This window comes from Chenopodium album, chromosome 5 (genome assembly GCF_948465745.1).
Source record: "Chenopodium album chromosome 5, dcCheAlbu1.1, whole genome shotgun sequence".
NCBI lineage: Eukaryota > Viridiplantae > Streptophyta > Magnoliopsida > Caryophyllales > Amaranthaceae > Chenopodium > Chenopodium album.
Window position 1 is genome coordinate 70,866,960 of NC_137838.1, and position 12,600 is coordinate 70,879,559.

The 12,600-nt window shown below is 32.8% G+C and overlaps 1 pseudogene; it reads right to left on the reverse strand.

Annotated features, from left to right (window-relative positions):
- Positions 1 to 4,387: 4,387 nt before the first annotated feature.
- LOC145632218 (epoxide hydrolase 3-like) lies at positions 4,388 to 11,439 on the reverse strand (annotated as a pseudogene).
- Positions 11,440 to 12,600: the final 1,161 nt, after the last annotated feature.

The window sequence follows — 12,600 nt, forward strand, 5'->3', positions numbered from 1 at the left end:
AAGATTGTTCGGTATAATTGCTTTTTACAGGAACAGGTATATTATAACAGGTTTTAATTAATATATATTGATTATATATAAATACATGCTGTCGAAATTAAATAAAATGAAAATTTAATTTAATAATTATTTGTAACGGGCAGCAAAATTGTCAGTTACAAATAACCAGTTATTCGTAACGGGCACTTTTGTTGCCCGTTACAAATAAGTGTTAAATTATATACAATAAAACTCTATTCGTAACGGACATTTAAGATGTCAGTTACGAATAATCACTTATTCGTAACGGGCGTTCTATGTGCCCGTTACGAATAAGGACTTGTTTTAATACAAAAAAAATTTATTCGTAACTGACATTTCAGATGTCCGTTACGAATAACCCCTTATTCGTAACCAACATTTAAAATTTCCGTTACGAATAATGGGTTATTCGTAACGGACATCTAAAATGTCAGTTACGAATAATGGGTTATTCGTAACGGACATCTAAAATGTCAGTTACGAATAATGGGTTATTCGTAACGGACATCTTAAATGTCAGTTACGAATAATGAGTTATTCGTAACTGACATTTAAGATGTCCGTTACGAATAACCCATTATTCGTAACTGACATTTCAGATGTCCGTTACGAATAACCCCTTATTCGTAACCAACATTTAAAATTTCCGTTACGAATAATGGGTTATTCGTAACGGACATCTGAAATGTCAGTTACGAATAATGGGTTATTCGTAACGGACATCTTAAATGTCAGTTACGAATAATGAGTTATTCGTAACGGACATTTCAAATGTCCGTTACGAATAACTCATTATTCGTAACGGACCGTGCCCGTTACGAATAACAATGGCCATCCGTAACGGCCGCATACGTAACGGACGCTGCCCGTTACGGATGGCCCCTTTTTGCCCGTTACGGATGAGGATTTTTCCACTAGTGCAAGCATGCACCGTACTAAGCCCTCAGCCTTCGTTAGTCAGCCCGCACCCCTCCTAGCCGGGACCACCGAGTCGGTTTGTCCTATTGGGTGTCCACCCTAGCCATTTAAGTGTGCTATGGTCTCCATAGGCCATCCTATGTCCAAGACCATGCCTAAGGTCCATAGCCTTAAGGCCACCCTTAGGTCAGCCCCTGACCCTTGAGTGAGCACTCGCCCCCTAAAGAGCTTTATTTAGCACCAACCTTAAATACTAGTGAACACCCAACTGACAGTAACACAATAATGGACTCTCAAGTCCGATCCTTGAACCCAACCTTGGCCCTTAGGCCATGTATGATCTATTAGGGTCCTAATAAGTCCCCTCAATAAGTATCAAAGGTTGTTATGGAGTTTTGCCCGACCAAACACTCCGAGGATCTTTTAGCGCGCGCGCGCACACTGGCCATAGGCCCAAGGCCTAGTTGACCCGTGCTTCTCTAACACCACGGTCTAAGCACCCGAAGGTCATCCCTGATAACCTCACATGCCTTAGACATGGTAGTGAGCTATTCTAGCCTCACTTGGCTCGTTCTTCTCGAACCGAGCGCATACTTGCTCGTATAGGCAAGTGGGGTTTCGAAGGCCTTTCACGCCTTTGCGGGGTGGTCGACGGCCTTGCCTAGGTCGACCCGAAAGTGTTTGTGACAAACCTCCCCCGCCCAAAAGATCTTGACGTCCTCGTCAAAGATCGAGAAGGTAGGTCACCGCGTGACCTATGCTTTCCAAGCACAACACCTTCTTTCAATCCGGGTCTTATCCCTTGTCTCTCTTGTTAGAGGTGTCTAGTCACATTGCTAACTTTGACGATACTTCCTAGTATCTCCCTTGGATCATGATTTTCCCTTACTCGGGATTGGCCGTGCCTCGCACGCCTAGCCTTCTTGACAACCGGTTGGGCTACCTTGTAGCACCAACGTGTACTTAGGCAACCTCATAGATCCCTTTTCATTACCCTTATCCAAAATTCCTTTTAAAATCCAGCACGGAATACTTTGGACTTGCTCTCGTTCTTCCCGAGTGCAATCTCATAGGGTTTCTCCCTCTCACGGAGCTTATCTCGAGATGATTCACATCTCACCCAAGTGTCACCCCTCGCTCGGGTAACCACCTTAATGGGTGGAGTAATGGCCTACACTCGCCACTTACTCGCTTGGAAGTGCTCATGTTGAAATATACACATATTAGTTCACAATTATAATTTTAGAATTCAATTATGAACATAAATAACTCTTTTTATAATATAACTTTATTATCATATAAGATGTGTCATTGGATCAAAGTTCAATTTTAATGAATATGAAGGTTATGGCTTAATACTAACAAATAATAAATTTTTGTGAGGAAACATTGATAATATAGGTGACATGGCGACACGTGGCAAGATTGACAACACGGGGCAAGATTACAATCCTTACCATGAGTTTTAATATATATATTGATTGATTGCTGGAACACAACCTTAAAATGAACATTTAGTAAAAACAAAATTATGAACAAATAAAAAAATGAACATTTTATAATTAAAAATGAACATTTAGTAATAATAAGTGAACATGTGAAAAAAAAACATAATATTAAAAATGAAAATTCACCATATAAACATAGAATAGTTGGATGCCTAATAAAATGAACATTTCATAAATATATATGAACACATTAAAAAATGAACATATCAAAACAATTAATGAACATTTGTTATATTAAAAATGAACATGGTTTTCATATATTCATATATATAGGTTCAGATTCATTATATATAATTGTTAATGAAAAATAAAGATAATAAAATCATTAAAAAGGAAAGAACATATTATAAAAAACAGTAATGAACATAACTATAGTAAAAAAAAAAAAAAAAAAAAAAAAAATACTAATAAAATGTAATGAACATATACCTAGAATGAAAAGATCATATGTCTAGGTTATGTTCATTCTTTGATTTTCAATTTAATGCACTTTTTTTTGCGACAATGTTCATTGCTTATTGCGAAATGTTATTTGAATTTTGTCTTTTAATTATGGTGGGTGTATGTAAATAATGTTCATTACATAATATAAACCATGTTCATTATGAATATCACATTAAAAAAAAAACCCCATAAAGCTAGATGTTCTTTACAAACAATTATATGTCTTTTACAAAACAGCTATATGTTATTTTCGTATTTTTTGTTTGTACCATGCTTTGGTAGTACATGTACCATAAAATATTTCAATATAAACTGACCTCAACAATTTTTTCATGAATACCAATTAAATCCATTACGAATAAATACAAAAAATAGAGGACAGAGAAAATGATAAAAAAAAAAAAAAAAAAGATAATTCCAAAAACAAAGGAGACAAAAAAAAAATAAAAAAAAATTCAAAATTAAGGAAAGAATTAGGAAAGAGAGAAACATTTAACATATAAGTAAGAATTAATAAATAAGGAAATAAATAAGGTAAGGAAGGAGAAGTAGTATATAGTATGTTGTATGTGCATTTTAGGTATAATAAATGGGGGTTTTTTAATGACTAGTGTAACAATTTTAGATGCACAAGGGCACATCCAAGAATTTTCCGAGCCAAAGTTGACTTTCAGGTTTTTTCTAGGTCAAAGATTAGGTTTTAATACCATAGTTTGTCTTCTAAATTGTCAAAACTCGCACTTTGTTTATGTCAATCGGACCATTATTAATCATCTCTAATTAAATTGGCTTAATGTTAATTTGAATAGACCACATGCTAAAGTTTATAAAGATACTATGATTCCTTCAAAATTTTGAGATCATATATAGAGAAAAGGCATGGTTAACCCAAACAAGGAGAAAGAGTGAGCTCGGTCCACAAACAAAAGCCATGAGCGAGGTTCTCTACTAAAAGCAATTGATAATTGTAGACAAATGATTGTTTCTCCCCTAAAATCAAACCTAGTGATGAGTACTTTACATGTTTTTGATTATCGTGTTAGGTGAAAAGTTGAAGAGTATCGTGAATTTCCCTTTAGCCTTAACCATTTTTAGCCATTTTCCTAAATGTTTTAAACCAAAATAATTCATTTTGTGTCCTTAAAATCATTCATTTCATGTCCTCTTTATAAAAATGTCTAAACCAGTTTATTTCGGTCCATAATATGGATCCAATAATTGTGTAATTAGTTGGGGTTTGAAAAGAGCTTTCGAATGATATATTATAGCCCAAATCCTCAATATTTACCTCAATATATTACACAAGATTTATCTTATTATTTATTCTTGAAATATCCAAAATGATAAAACGATAAGTTTTACATAAAAAATTCAAGATCGGAATAAGTGTAACCCGAATTTACACAACCTTAAATTTAACCCATTGCATCGTCTAGAGATGATAATATCGGCAAATAACCTTATTGTTATGGCAGGTTAAATTACTTACAAGGGCCTTAGAATATTTTGATGAAATTATAGATGTGATTGGAGATAACATCAGACTTCTCTTGCCGTATGAAATGACCTACTTGTTCAAGTATGACCACATCTTCTAAGAGTGGTACATCCTTTTTCATCCCACCTTGATTAACGTACTCCTTCACACCAGGCATATAGTATGTTAGGTCCAAGTCTCCTACGATAAATTTTGCTGGTACTTTCACCTTTGCTCCTGTCCATGCTGCTGTGAGTTCCCAATTTCTATAACAAAAATGAAAGATGGTATGATGGATGGAAGAAAAATAAACTAGTTGTTATAAAATAATGAAAGATTGTAAAAAGACGGATAGATTGTATATAAAATGTGAATTAAGTAGGAAAAAAAAAAGTATGTACGTACAAATTAAAGAAATCTATTTACAAGTAGTAGTACTAAAGGCATTTGACAAATTTTTTAGTTAGCGAAATGATATATGACAAAAGAAAAATTCTATGAAATCAAAAACTAATTTAATTATATTTGTTTGAACCTTGCTAACGAGCACCCCAAGACATTAGATAGCTGATTAATAATTACTTAAAATAAAATTAAGTTCGGATTGCTTGACAAACTCACACGTCGATTGATAATTAATGTTAATTATGTTTTCACTTTTTTCTCTCTTACCTAATGCCTATAAATTCTCGTTAGCTTGTCCCTATCTATTTTTTTAATTTAGATTTTTAAAAAATCATATGAGATTAGTTCAATATTTTCAATCCAAAGTCTAATATACCTAGTTTGCAGCAAACTAAGATGTGTTAATGTTGGTAATCGTAGTTTTCTAAACTTAGCTAACCAAGGTAATTAAATTAAGAGGATGAGAAAGAGGAACATACAAATTATAAGCACGATAATAATTCAATCCTCCAGTGAAGCCAGACTGTGTAAATTTGTTAACGTAATAGGCAGCTTCTTCTTTAGACAAAAAAGAAGGAAAAGGGGGCAAATCTTTGAAAGCCTACCTTTTGGGCAAAAACAAGGGGCCTGGGTTGCGATTCGAAAAATATCTCCTCAATAGTTTTTCAGCACCACCAGCTTCAGCAATCTCACTTTCAATTTCTCCAGGTACCTTTTCAATAATTTTAAAATGTGATCAATTTATAGAACGGATATATATATATATATATATATATATATATATATATATATATATATATATATATATATATATATATATATATATATATATATATATATATATACATACGCACATAATTTAAAGTGAATGATGTATAAGTAATATACACTCTTCCTCCGTTTCTATTTAGTTGACACGTTCAATTTAGGCACACATATTAAGGAGAGGAGAGAGTGAGGGAGAGAATGATAAAGCAAGTGGGGTACACTTAAAAAACAAGGTATAAACCTTACCCAAAAAGGAAATGTGTCAACTAAAAAAAACTTCCTAAAAAGGAATACGTGTCAACTAATAAAAAACGGAGTTAAGTACTTCCTCCATTTCTTTTTACTTGCAACACAGCCTTGTGGCACGTGTTTTGAGGTCGGGTTTATATAATGTAAACGGATAAATTATTCATTATAATTTTTACAAATGATACTTAACCCTATTCTAATCTTCGTATAAAAATTATATTGACAAAATCGCTCGTTTACCCTCACTAATTATCTCCTAAAACTGCGTGCTTAAAAGGTGTGTTGCAAGTAAAAGAAAACGGAGGAAGTATATGATAGTGCAATTGTAAAATAGTGACAATTGGATTGGGGACTTAAATTAGGGAATATAAGTGAAAGGTTAATTATATCCTTTTATTTAAATCTCGTTTGATCAACATTATTTTTATTATATCGACTGTAATTCACACTACTTTTTTTCATCCTATCCATCTAAAGTAAATGCATAATTTTTTTTTTTTTCATTATCCAATGCAAAGATGTAAAAAACTTAGTCAATCTGAGAAACTGGTCTGTAATATATAAACTCGACATGTTCCCGATGAATAATGGAGTGAAACTTATGAACTATTACCGGACTTGAAGCAACTCGATGTTAACCGGCAACCTACTTGACTCGATGAACTCAAACCTACATCCGATTTGATATTAACAGACAATTTTTTAACCTAACAATGATCTAAATTGAATTGACACCTAAATAAATTACAACTTGAAACTTTTAGTTACCCGACACAACTTATTATTAATATTACCTATGGAGACTTGTAACTCAATCTTATTTGACTCATGATTTTTAACTCGACTAGTCGTTGACTAGACCCAATAAAGACATAAAATAGAACTCAACTTGGCCTGTTTTATTACTAAACCCTGGCCTTAATAAGTTTAACAAATAATGATTTTACCTAATTAAGCTTATTTAATTTCAATGTAAGACAATAGAGCTCTTTTATTAATATAGGTTTTAATTTTAGGTTAATAACACATCGATACATTTTGTTCATATCATGACTATGCTAATAAAAAAATTAATAATAAAGGGTTTAATTTTTGGTTTAAGTAGATTATGTGAATAATGCAAAAAGTTAACATGAGATTCTTTAATAAAAAAAAGAGGGAGCACTCCTTGTAAGCTATCATATAAGTACAATAACAAATTTATATTGTTTGGTTGAATTATGAAAATGTGATGTTGATTCAACATCCACTTGTCCCAAATCATCAAAGATTAACCCAACTTAAAAATTATCCTGCTTGATAAATTTTTGACCCAAGCCTAACCTGAACATGAAATTATTATCCATTTAATTTCCCCAAGCTTGACCTTGTGCAACCCTAGCCTAAAAATATGTGAACCCAACTCGAATTTGGCTTCAAATGAAGCCAACTTGCAATCAAAAGGTTCAAGGATGTAACATAAACCATATTGAAATTGACCTAACCCTAAACCTAATTTGGATGCTAAATATACCTGATATGACTCGATTTGAATTTGTTTTGAAACCTAAGTTAAAGCAACTTAAAATTGGCTGGAATAGTAAATTGACATCTTTTTATTAAACTGTATGTAAAGTGAATATCGGATATTTTTTTTTCTCATGTTAAATGATTAAAGCCCAAATATAATGTTTATGCTAGTATATAATTAATAATTTTTATTTTTCAAAAGATTTCTTTTCTAGAAATGATTATTTTTCACGAAAAAAATTAATTGAGTCTATTATAACAAAATTTCCTATATATAGCTAGTGAATGGCAAGGCCTAAAAGCTAGTTTTGTATAGTATCTATATTAAGATAACTAGTTTTTTTTTTTTTTTTGGAGCAAGTAGATTAGTTTTTTTTTTAAAGAATACTAAGTCAATAAAAGATGGTTTGGCTACAAATCTTTCCATGTTTGCTAATGTTTCATGCCTATCTCGTGTAGACGTTTAGTGGTGTTTTGGCCAAACTAGTTTTCCTTTAAACGCAAATTTTTTTTTGCCAATTTCGAGCTCAATTTGGGTCCTTACTCTTAAAGAGCTAAATCGACCCCTAAAATCTTAATAGAACCTTTTTGGCACGTGAAACGAGAAAAAAAAATTAATTAGCTAACCACTTACTAAACTACTTAACATTAGGTTAATAGCAAGGGCATGGTATGTTAAAAAATTAAAACTAATGGGTATCATGTGAAATATATATGGAAAAACAATGGGCACAACTTTAAAAAGTCTCTTCCACAAGGGAATTATAAAGAAAAACCCAAAAGTTATTAATGACGACCTGGCATGTGTACAATTTTAGGATAAGTTAATGTCAGCAGTTGTTATTTTTGTATTAGTTATAGATTCTTCTGACCTACAACTTATTTTATAGGTAATTGTTTTTTGAAAAAATTGTTTTAGTAATCCCAACTTTACCCGATTTTCTTCTAATAAAAATTTGTTTTAATACTCCCAACTTTAGCCGATTTTCTTCTAATAATCCCACATTTGGATTATTCTGAAATAACCTGAACATTGGGGATTGTTTGCTTTCTTTAATCCCAATGACCGGTGACCGATTGAATGCAATTTTTTTTATTTAATTTTTTTAAAAGTCACGTGTCACAAGTTAATTGGTACAAAATTTTTTAAAAAGATAATAAAATTAAACATTTGTTTTTTAAAAAAAATCACCCAGCCCCTACCCCTTCACGATTCTCACCCCCCCCCCCCCCCCCAAATTGTCCGGCGGCCACACAATCCATGACGCCGGTCGGCCGCCCCATCCCCTTCCTCCCCCAGACCAGTAACTACAACCCTTAAACGACCACCCTCCCATTCCCTATCCCTTGAAACGACCTCACTCACGAAACTACCGGAACCGAAACCACGGTGCTTGAAGTTGTTGCGAGTTGGGCAGTGGTAACGAGAGGTTGTGATAGTGGCATTTAGTGGTCGATGCTAGGAGTGAGGATGTTGTTGTTGTTGCGAGTTGGCTAGGCGAAAGTAGCCGGTTGTACGAAGGTGGTTGGTGGTTATTGGGCGAAAGAGTGAGCGATAGCTCGAGTGTTAGAGCTTCCCTTCCGATTCCAAGTGATCCTGAGATTGATTCTCACCCCGCCCCCGTGGTTATCTAAACACCAATAAAAAAACAAAATAAACTAAAAAAGAAAAAAAAACTAAAGTATAAAGTTTACTAAAAAGGATATATTCCTAACTTAGTTACTTATCCTACTCTTATACCAAACAAATATCAACACGTACTATTTTATCCTTATATCATTTACTCAAAATTTTCTGTCCTATTATCTTATTTATTTGTATGCGTTGAATTACAAACTTTTAAATGAATCTGGTTCACAATCAATCTAATTTATTGTGAACCAGTAACATTAGAGACACTATGGTTGTTTAATTAATAGGAAAAAAAAATTCACTATATCAAAATAAATAAAGGTTATTATGTTTAATAAAAGTCATTTGGTATATAATGGCCATAAGAGGTTAAGTTTTGTTAATGAATTTTTTACATACTGATCAATATGAATAATAAATAATAAAGGTCACCACGTTAAAATTAGGATATATGTTCAACATAACGTCGTAATTCAAGTTGTTTACAGTAACACTAAAGGTTATTCAAGTTTAAATAAAGGTTTACTATTTTAAAGTTAGGGTCACTAAATTAAAATTAGAATTACTGTTATATCACTATTAAATAAAGTCGATCTCGCAACCAGGCCATGAGACGACAACACTTGGCATTCTAGTTTTTCGCCAAGTGTCAAGCCACATCAATTACAAATAAGTATTATTATGAAACATAAAATAGTAAGGAAGAGAATTTTGGATAGATTTTTAAGATAAAATATTTTATAGAGGTTTATTATTGATATGATATGCTTCTAATATTTCACATATACTCCCTCCGTTTTTAAATACTTGATCCAATTTCCTTTTCCGACCTATTTTAAATAATTGCTTCATTTCCCTATTTGGAAAACTTTTACAATATTTAATCAATTTCTCTCACCTAGTGGACCCACCATTAATTATATTTTATAAATTTCATGTTATCTCTCCTCCAATTCTCTCCACTACTTTTGCTTTTTACAATTTTTTTATTCTTTCACCTACCCCACTACCTCCATATTTTATTACTTTTTCCAATTTTCCCTAAAACTCCGTGCATGAAAAAATGGAGCAAATATTTAAAAACGGAGGGAGTACAAAATTAATCATAACTTTTAATAAATATCCTATAATCCTGTTCTAATTCATCATAATTTTTTTTTTTAAAAAAAAGTTCATTAAAATAAAATCCTTTTTAGTATATTTAATTTATTTTTAAAAATAAATACAAAATCAATAAGAAAAAAAAAGTTTTAATTAGTAAAAATAATTTTAGTTTGGTAAAAATTAAATACTTTCAGTTCAGTAAAAATAATCTAAGTTTGATAAAAAAAAATAATTCAAATCTATAATAACATAGATATCTATTACCTCTATTTCTTATTATTCGCATCAAATGAATATTTTATGTCTTACAAATAATACCCCTTTATTGCAAATAATAAGAAACAAAGGTAGCATTTATAAACAAAACTACATAAAGTACAAATAATAAACACAAATTCTTATATATGTGGTTGGGCACACAGTGTCACCAACCATCATCATCGTTAGTGTTATAGGGTTTACTCGGTCATTGTAATAAGGTTACTCGGTTAGTATTACAAGTGTTACTAGGTCTGTGTTATAAGGGTTAGTTTATTATTTTACAAACGGCCACATGGCCTGGTGTGGCCAGCCGCACATATGACGAGTTGCAATTATTATATAAATAAGCGATATGATATTTAATATCTAAATATTTTGCATTATCAAAATGAATTATGACCTTATTTAATATTTTAACATTCAAGCCAAAAAAATTTATCAACAATCTTGTATAGCTGGACACAAAATTAGTACGTATTCAGTATTTGGTGCGTATAAACTCAGGTCCACAATAATGTGGTCCACGCAAGTTTTTGTTGTCGTTAAACCAAACACCCCGTAAATGAAATATGCTCCACGAGAAGAAAAATCCCTAAATGATCACCAAAATGTTACCTGAAAGCGGCAAATATAATAGTCATCACCATAAGCATCGCGAAGAGCATCAACTGGCTTGGCTTTAGGATCCCGGGGAGAGAAAGCAACACTAAGATTCACCACCGCCTTCACACGATCAGGCCGAAAGAGGCACAACCACCAAGCAATCATTGCACCCCAATCATGGCCTACCACAAAAACCTCCTCCACCCCTAACTCATCAATCAAAGCCACCAAGTCACCAACGATATGCCCGTCAGTGTAGCTATGGAAATCTGTAGGGGCATCTGTATCGCCGTAGCCCCTCGTATCAGGGGCTACGACATGGTAACCAAGAGCCGAGAGGTCCATTATTTGGTACCTCCAAGAGTACCATAATTCAGGGAAACCATGAAGGAATTGAAGAGTACAATAGGTGCCCCCTTAATTCCTTTCTCGGCTACATGCATGTTTGTGCCATTCACATGAACTTTCTGGTGTCTTATGCCGTCGAATGTTTCCATTTGGCTCTTGCTAAAGTTTAGTTTTTAGGTGGATAATGAAGGTGGTTGGTTGGTTTAAGATGTTTGTTGAGGTCTTATTATTTGTGGTACGTACTTAAGAACTTTAAAATTAAAACGTGATGAACAAGGACGACTAAGGAGTAGACAAAGTGTCATTATCTGTATGAAAGGTGCATGAATTCTAGCTTTCACAATTTGTTGAGTCATAAATTATGTGGTGTCGTTGTGTAACTTCTTTCTTCACAATTTTGAAATATATGTGAATGGTGTGTATGCTTTCTCCTAATGTATACATACAATGACTACACATGAAAGTTACTACCAGTGGCGTATCCAGGAATTCCGAACTGTGAGTTCGAAATCTTAAAAAAAAAACGATGATCATATATTGATTAAAGGTAAACAAAAAGCCGCATCTTTCTCCACACTATATTCAAGCCAATCATATTTATCAAACCAAGCAACATTAAATCGACGCATACTTCCTATTTGTCTTCGAGGGAAATTATGAGTGCATGGATCACAACGTTTCATTGTAATATAACCTCTTCTCACAGCATCTCTATCAGTAGCAGGATATTCCAAAATTGGAATTCTTTTTCCAGGATCATGTGGAAGAAGATGAACATCATAAATGCGAGTATCATCAGACTCAACACTAGCATTTGGATTACTTTGAGTTGTGTTTTCAGGGATTGGAATTGAAGCAGCCACTGGAACCGCATCATTATTAGGAGACACGACACCCGCATCATCATTAGGAGACTCAATATCCGCATCATCAATAGGAGTTACAACATCTTCTTCTATTGGAAGATTCCTTGAACTAGGTGAAGAACAAGTAGAGGACTTTTGTGACTTCCCGGCACGTTTCCAAAAAGACTCTAAACTCATGGTAACAAAAGCTCTACAATCTACAATAATACACAAAATACACAATTAATTATCAATTAAAATCACAAGTCCCCAATAAACACAAATTTGACAATATAAACTTCTAATTATCAAATTTCAATTAACAAAACAAGTAAAAATTTATAATTCTAAGTTTCTAACTTCTAACTTTCTACAATTCAATTTCTCAACAATTCAAGAATTCAACAATATATCAAAACCATAAACCAATTTAAAAAATAAAACAAGCAAACCAAGATTAAGAATTAATAGGAGTAGACTAGTAGAGGAATAAGAGATTAAGAGGAC